The sequence below is a fragment of the Palaemon carinicauda genome, chromosome 11, assembly GCF_036898095.1.
Source record: "Palaemon carinicauda isolate YSFRI2023 chromosome 11, ASM3689809v2, whole genome shotgun sequence".
NCBI lineage: Eukaryota > Metazoa > Arthropoda > Malacostraca > Decapoda > Palaemonidae > Palaemon > Palaemon carinicauda.
This window is the reverse complement of record NC_090735.1, coordinates 129414397-129421896: the sequence shown is the minus strand read 5'-3', so window position 1 is coordinate 129421896 and position 7500 is coordinate 129414397. Positions and strand designations below refer to the sequence as shown.

Genomic DNA, 7500 nt, shown 5'->3' with positions numbered 1-7500 from the left:
TTATAGACTATTAAAAAGCTTTTGATTCTATCAAAACTTCAGCAGTAATGAAGGCCCTTTAAAGACAAGGAATAGATGAATCTGACGGAGATATTCCGCAATTAAAAAGAACCAATTAGGTCCCTCTGTGGGGAATCAAGAGCCCGATGTTGAAGTGGGATCAAATACCATCATTAGGGAATGGGATCTCTTACAAGAAATTTATTCTTACTTCTCAAAGACTCGCCTCATAGGATATAGATGGTGTAAGAGGATATCAATGAGGCTTTTAGCTTGGATCAGTTTCTCAATGGTGATCCCTTATCATCTAACAAACACTATTTATTATATTTGGTAATCTCTCATTGCTTAACAAACATAGTCGTTTTATGTGGAAATCTTTCATTGCTTAACAAACATTATTTCTTTTAATATGGTAATCTCTTATTGCTTAACAAAACATTACTTCTTTTATATGGTAATCTCTTATACGCTTTAACAAACATAATTTCTTTTATGTGGTAATCTCTTATTGCTTAATAACCCCTACTTTCTTATGGTAATCACTTGTTGCCTAACAATCATTATTTCTTTTACATGGGAATACCTTATTGCTTAACAAACACTTTCTTTTACATGGTACTCTCTTATTACTTATTCCCCTACTCTCTTTTGGTATCACCTAGAGCCTAACAAACACTAAAAGTAAATTCTAATTACCTGACGACTTTAATTTTCCATAGAAATCTGTAATTTATTTCAAGATAACCCATTTTCAAAGAAACCTCTCGTTGTTAAATAAATAAATTCTCAATATAATATCTTATCAGGTAAATAATTCTCAATATAATCTCTTATCAAATAAATAAATTTTCAATATAATCTCTTGTCACATAAATAAATTCTCAATATAATCTCTTATCAAATAAATAAATTTTTAATATAATCTCTCATCATATAAATAAATTCTTAATATAATCTCTTATCAAAGAAATAAATTTTCAATATAATCTCTTATCAAATAAATAAATCATCAATATAATCTCTTATCAAATAGATAAATTATCAATATAATCTCTGTAATTACCAACAACCTTTATATTTCATAAGTAATCTCTAACTGCTTACCAAACAAAGTGATATTTTTAAGGTAAACCTTTACTGCTTACAAATTAACTAAATTATCTCCAAGACAATCTCTTATCAACTAATTTTTCTTTTCAGGTCAACCTTTTATTGCGTGTTATTATCATCACTAAAAGTAATGAGAGGGGGATGGTAAAAAGCTTTCCACGCCCACCTACAGCCGCTACAGGAAACAGCTGAAAAGTGTTTTCTGAGTGACACTTTTTAAAACTGGATGTTCTACTTGTAAATCTGCAAATGCTGACTATCTTCCAGTTGAATAAGTAGAATTTCAAAAGTTCAAAGTTGGAGCAAATGCTTTTTTGTTGACCAGGCAGACATGTCTTTTTATAGTTTATATATGACATATTTGTTTTTGACGTTGTTAATAGTTTATATATGACATATCTGTTTTGACGTAGTTACTTTTTTTTTAGAATGATTTGTTGTTGATTTTTTCTTTTCATTTATTTATTCCTTATTCCCTTTCCTCACTGGGCTATTTTTCCCTATTGGAGCCCCTGAGCTTATAGCATCTTGCTTTTCCAATTAGGGTTGTAGCTTGGATAGTAATAATAATAATAATAATAATACACGAATTACCAAATTTCAATTACTTTCCAGCTATAAAAAATGACAAAATACAAACATTTCATAAATCTAGATTTATAGTTGATGCTTTTTTTTTAAAACATTCGAAAATTACTTACAGACCCCTGGCACTGAATATGTCTATTCTTTAACACAATTAAATTATGTTAAACATTAAGACATAATCCTACTAGTAACTAGTTCAACGGAAAACTTTCTCTCTCTCTCTCTCTCTCTCTCTCTCTCTCTCTCTCTATATATATATATATATATATATACATACATATATATATCAATTAAAGTACCGTAAAGAAACCGAAGATTCCCTTCCTTTAAAATTCAAATAACGAGCTGTTAGGTAATATCAATGAATATACATACAGAAAAACCTCTATAGCCCCATACATTTTTGTATAGATATATACATATACTGTATATATACACATTTATGTATACATATAAAATCAACAACAGAAGGAAAGAAAATCTCTGAACCGACTTACGCAAGGATCGTTGACTGAGATTCCAGATGTGGGGACAACCATAAAACACACGAGGAAGTTGCTCTTTGGAAGGGGCATTGTTGACGACAGTCGCCGAAAAAGTATTTATAACAGTTCCGTGCCAATTAACACGTTTGCACGATTCTTTCACTCACTGAAACGCACGCTCGCATTTTGCTTTACGGAATCGCATGCTGTATCACAAAAACAGAATGCTGATTAGTGATTAATAAACAAATTAAGTATTTTGATCTGATAAAAAATGATAAAATTGCATTTGTCTTAACTTGCATGAAAACCTTATTTTTTTTTTTTTTTTTTGTATTTCTCAACAAAAACACACTATACCAAGCCTTCAACTTTAATAGCTTTAAGCAAAGAAACAACAAACGAACTGTCTTCTATATGCATGATGAATAATCTACTCACTTTCACTCCCAGAATTATGTCACATTCACTAGGTTACATTTGCATAATTTCCACTAAATACATACACGTCATGCATGCTATAACAGCTGATCTATAGTTCGGTCTGACACTTGGAATAATCCATTATAAATAACGTATTTATGAACAAACACACTACATGCAACTGAAACACAGGCTTTAAAATGCAAAAAAATAATAAATAGACTGGGTGAAGGAATGTGACAAATCCGCTCATGAAACACGTGGCAGGACAAGACGTCACAGGTGTGTGTGTGTACGTGACAAGTGTCTAACATTTGCAAACTCCGCAGGTGTTCGATGGAAGCGGAGACTGGAGCCAAACTGAAGTCCGTTGTACGTCGAAGACCCGTGTTCCTTCTCACCACATGTACACACACACATACGCTCACACACGCCCTCCTCCTCCTCCTCACTCGTCGCTGCTGCCACCCAACCAAACTCAAACCCTCCCCTCCCTCCCCCCCTTCTAGTGGCAGCCCCCTTTACAACAGCCAGTCAACCCGAGATACCTTATCGCTGTAAGTCAATGGGGCCGCGATATCGCTCTGTGTCGGACCCATCCATCATAACATAACGTCGCAAAAGATTCGGCCTTATTACCCAGGCAAAAGGAATGGGAAAAACGTACAGGTGTGGGACGCGGTCATGAGTCAGTTACCTCCCTCCCTACGCCCCCCCCCCCCACCCAACACAAACAACATCACCCTTCCACCCTCAACCCCGGGCCCATTACAAAAACCCCCCACACCTTTCAATCCCGCTTCGCTCGAGAGTTGCTCTACGATGAAGTAAGAGGGTTATACTACTTGCCAACACAACAACCACCTATGAATCCCCCCCCCCATCTTCCTCACTCTTTACAATATACTTTTTTTTTTCACCCCCATCCGCCCACACACATGCACACGCCCACACATGGTACCTGGCGGTCACTTACTGAACATGGCAGAGTCTGGATAAAGGGGAAAGTCTTCAATATGAAATATAATAAACAATAGTGAAAAACTTTAACACAATAAAAACCATTACAGAGGAAATAAACAATACAGTTGACGAGAGGAGAATACAAATGGGAAGAAACTCATCTGTATCAATGACAAAAGACAGAAGAAGGGCTATACGGAAAATGAAACTAAAACTAAAACTAAAACTAAAACTAAAACCGGTGTCTATTGACCTCTCCAAGTCTTGTATTAAGTAGAAAGTGAGTTTGCAATCGCGCGTGTATGGCAGTGGGCAAGACCAGGCGTAAGCAATTTAGTTCAAAGATCAAATGCAACTGTTCATTCAACGAAAGGTTAAATGTTTGTGCAAAGATGCTGGAACATCGAAGGCTTTTGACTCAAAATACAATTTTGTTCCACCATAAAATAAACTAGAGGGGCACTCAGTAAAACGCAGACCTCCGCCGCAGCAGCTTATTTACGGACCATTTGCACGACCTTGTCCTTTGACCTTAACATGTATTAATTGGCGTGGATTTTCATACACTTAAATATAAACCAAGTTTGAAGTCTCTGTGATAACAATGTCCAAACTTATGGCTGGATACGTGAATTTAACATTCTCTTTGACCGTGACTTTGACCTTTAACCTTGACCTTCCAAAATTTGAACATTTCCAGCTTTTTACATAAAACTTAATCCATGCAAGTTTCATTACTCTACGATTAAAATTGTGGTCAAGAAGCTGTTCATAAACAAACACACACAAACAGGGGCGAAAACATAACCTCCTTCCTACTTCGTTGGAGGAGGAAATACTTTGTAATTGCACAAATGAAACAGGCGAGTCAACTTCTCCAAAATGAAACTTAGATAAACATAAAAAAGGGCCAGAAATAATATGATGTTTGAAGGTAAAACTGGGATTATATTACCTTAACAAATCCTTCAATGATCTTTCAAGACTCTTTCTTACCTGCAAAAGACAGAAAAAACAAATAAGTATTAACAGTTTAAAAAAAAATTAAGGAGGAAAAATTATATACTTGACAATCAAGAGAAAATTATCTTGATAAGAAATAGAAGATAGCTAAACGGAAAAATAATCGTTACAATCTTAATGGTCATTTGAGGACAATTAAAAATATCTTTTATCTAAAAAAAAAGAAAGAAAAAAAAACACACATGATGATTTTACTGGTATATTGATATCAAATTAGGCAGCTAAAAATATTTTATCCTCTCAAAATGTTCATCTTGACCTTTGACCTAGCAGGGTAAATCTGTGCTAAATTTGTCAATTTAAGCTCCATGGCCTGGTGTTAGATTTGTCAATTTAGGTCATATAGGATGATGATGATGATGATGATGATTATTATTATTATTACAAGCTAAAATACAACCCTAGTTGGAAAAGCAGGATGCTAAAAGCCCAAGGGCTCCAACAGGGAAAATAACCCAATGAGGAAAGAAAACAAGGATATAAATAAACCAACAAGAGAAGTTATAAACAATCAATATATTTTCTAAGAACAGCTATAACATTAGACTACATTGGATCTTTTATATATAAACTATGAAAACTTAAAAAAAAAGATGATGAGAAACAAAATATAAAAAACATGCCCGAGTGTACCCTCAACCAAGAGAAATTTAACCCAAAACAGTGCAAGACCATGGTACAGAGGCTATGGCACTACCCAAGATTAGAGAACAATGGCTTGGTTTTGGAGTGCCCTTCTAGAACTGCTTGCCATAGCTAAAGTGTCTCTTCTACCCTTACCAAGACAAAAGTAGCCACTGAACAATTACAGAGCAGAGAGAAGAAAAATTGTTTGGTAATCTCAGTGTTGTCAGGTGTATGAGGACAGAGGAGAAGTGTAAATAATAGGCCAGACTATTCGGTGTATGTGTAGGCAAAGAAAGTGAGCCGTAACCAAAGAGAGAGAGAGAGAGAGAGAGAGAGAGAGAGAGAGATCCAATGTAGTACTGTCTAGCCAGTCGAAGGATCCAATAACTCTAGCGGTAGTATCTCAACGGATGGCTTATACCCTAGCCAACCTACTACCTACCAAGCCATTAAGTAACCAAGAGAGGTTGGACATCAAGAAGAAAGCTAAAAGGAGGATCAGCTAATGGCCAAAACGGCGCTCCAAAGACACTTAGGTACTGTCTACTGTATACACCAAGATTGATTGATTGATTGATTTAAAGTTTTCAGGCATCCTGAGAGACACTGAAGAGATACTTCGCTAAAGGGCTAAAAGAGTTAAACTCCTTGGGGAAATGGGGCTGTGTTTCATCTAAATTGCATAGATACTACACATACGTAGTCAATTACTTTCTAAAAAATGTGACAATGACCTGTGACATTTCAAGTCAAGGATGGTAGATATAATTAATGAGGAATTGCTTGATAAGGTTATTTCAATTGTCAAAAATATATATCTCCAACTTTCATCTTGATTATTAATGAATTAATTATAATCTATCAATATGAAAAAACTCATAATAACGACTAAATATATATCTAATTTTTTATGATATTCAAGAAAACTCCCCAAAGCAGAAGACTGTTTCCAAATTACAGAAGGTCACCAACTTACAAACATTCGACTTACGAACATTCGACTTACAAACACTCGACTTACGAACATTCGGAGAGACAAACACAAATCCAAGTGAAAATATCAAAGATAAGATAAAGGAATACTGTAATAAAACAATTATATATCATTAACAACAGTAAGCAAAACTGTAATTGTAATAACCTGCTGTAACGAACTTACGAACTCTGTAATCTGACTTATGCCTCAACATCTGGTTTACATGATTTTGAGGAAATTAGTTGTAATTTATCAACACTAAAAAATATGAGCTAACAGATTTCCCGTTGTTATTCGTCACAAGGAAAAGCGAAGAATTATATGGCTGATTACAAAGTACATACATACGGTCGTAAATCTATGACCCTTGACATTTGACCTTATAATGCCACAACTGGGTGAATTTCCTTGCCGGGGTAATTGGAGGTATGTATTACTCTTAGGTAAAGAAAAAAAAAAGAAAAAAGAAAAAGACAAAATGACAAAAAAAAAAAAAATCGGCCAAGGGGGGGGGGGGTTAATTTCGTAATAGACTCTAAACTCCGATATATATTTGGCTATATACTCTTGAAAATTATACTAAAATAAATTTGGTAATATACCCAGGAAAACTAATCTGCATTTGGTACTATATTTTGCAAAACTAAAATGAATTTAGTGATATGCTCAAAACAACCAAAATACATTTGATAATATAGTCTGGAAAACTTAATTGCACTTGGTAACTTACTACACAAAACTAAAATACATTTGGTAATATACTTTGCAAAACTAAAATACGTTTAACAATATACCCTGCAAAACTACAAGAAATAATTCAGCAATGTAGTTTCCGTATTTTTAAAAGTCCAAATGAAATGAGAAGCACAAAACCTAAGTAGACTCGAACCTATTTTGATAATTTTAGCAGGTGTCATTTTGTATGCGTTTACTGTTACGTAAGAAAACATTTATTAAATATATGAAAATGTATAGTAGCATAAAAATAATACAATTTCAATATATCTGTAATAAAGGCAGGCTTTTTGCGTATATTCCATATCTATGGTGCCCAAACACAGCAGTGGCCTCCACAATAAACGACTTCATGTCACGATCCCGGGATGGGATCGATCTGCTGCCATGCGAATGCTAGGCGAACACGTTATCACTGTACTAGCCAGGAGGGTTGTCTTATAACTTTATATAACTCGTGGTCTATATAAAACCTATGTGAATATTACGGTTTTATATAAAACAATTACGGATAAATATGTAATTGTATCAAATAAAAATCTACTACAAAATCACTTCCAGGTTATT

At 34.4% G+C, this 7500-nt stretch overlaps 1 protein-coding gene across 5 annotated transcripts in view; it reads right to left on the bottom strand.

Moving 5' to 3' along the window:
• Positions 1 to 7500, bottom strand: part of Mrtf (Myocardin-related transcription factor) — a 253621-nt gene that overhangs the window by 55873 nt on the left and 190248 nt on the right. The window contains exon 1 of one of the 5 annotated variants that reach the window (XM_068383406.1): positions 2199 to 2339. The exons of the other annotated variants lie outside the window; for them this stretch is intronic. The gene's annotated coding sequence lies outside the window, so the exon portion shown is untranslated. Of the gene's footprint in view, positions 1 to 2198; positions 2340 to 7500 lie in introns of those variants that run through there. 5 annotated transcript variants of the gene reach the window in all.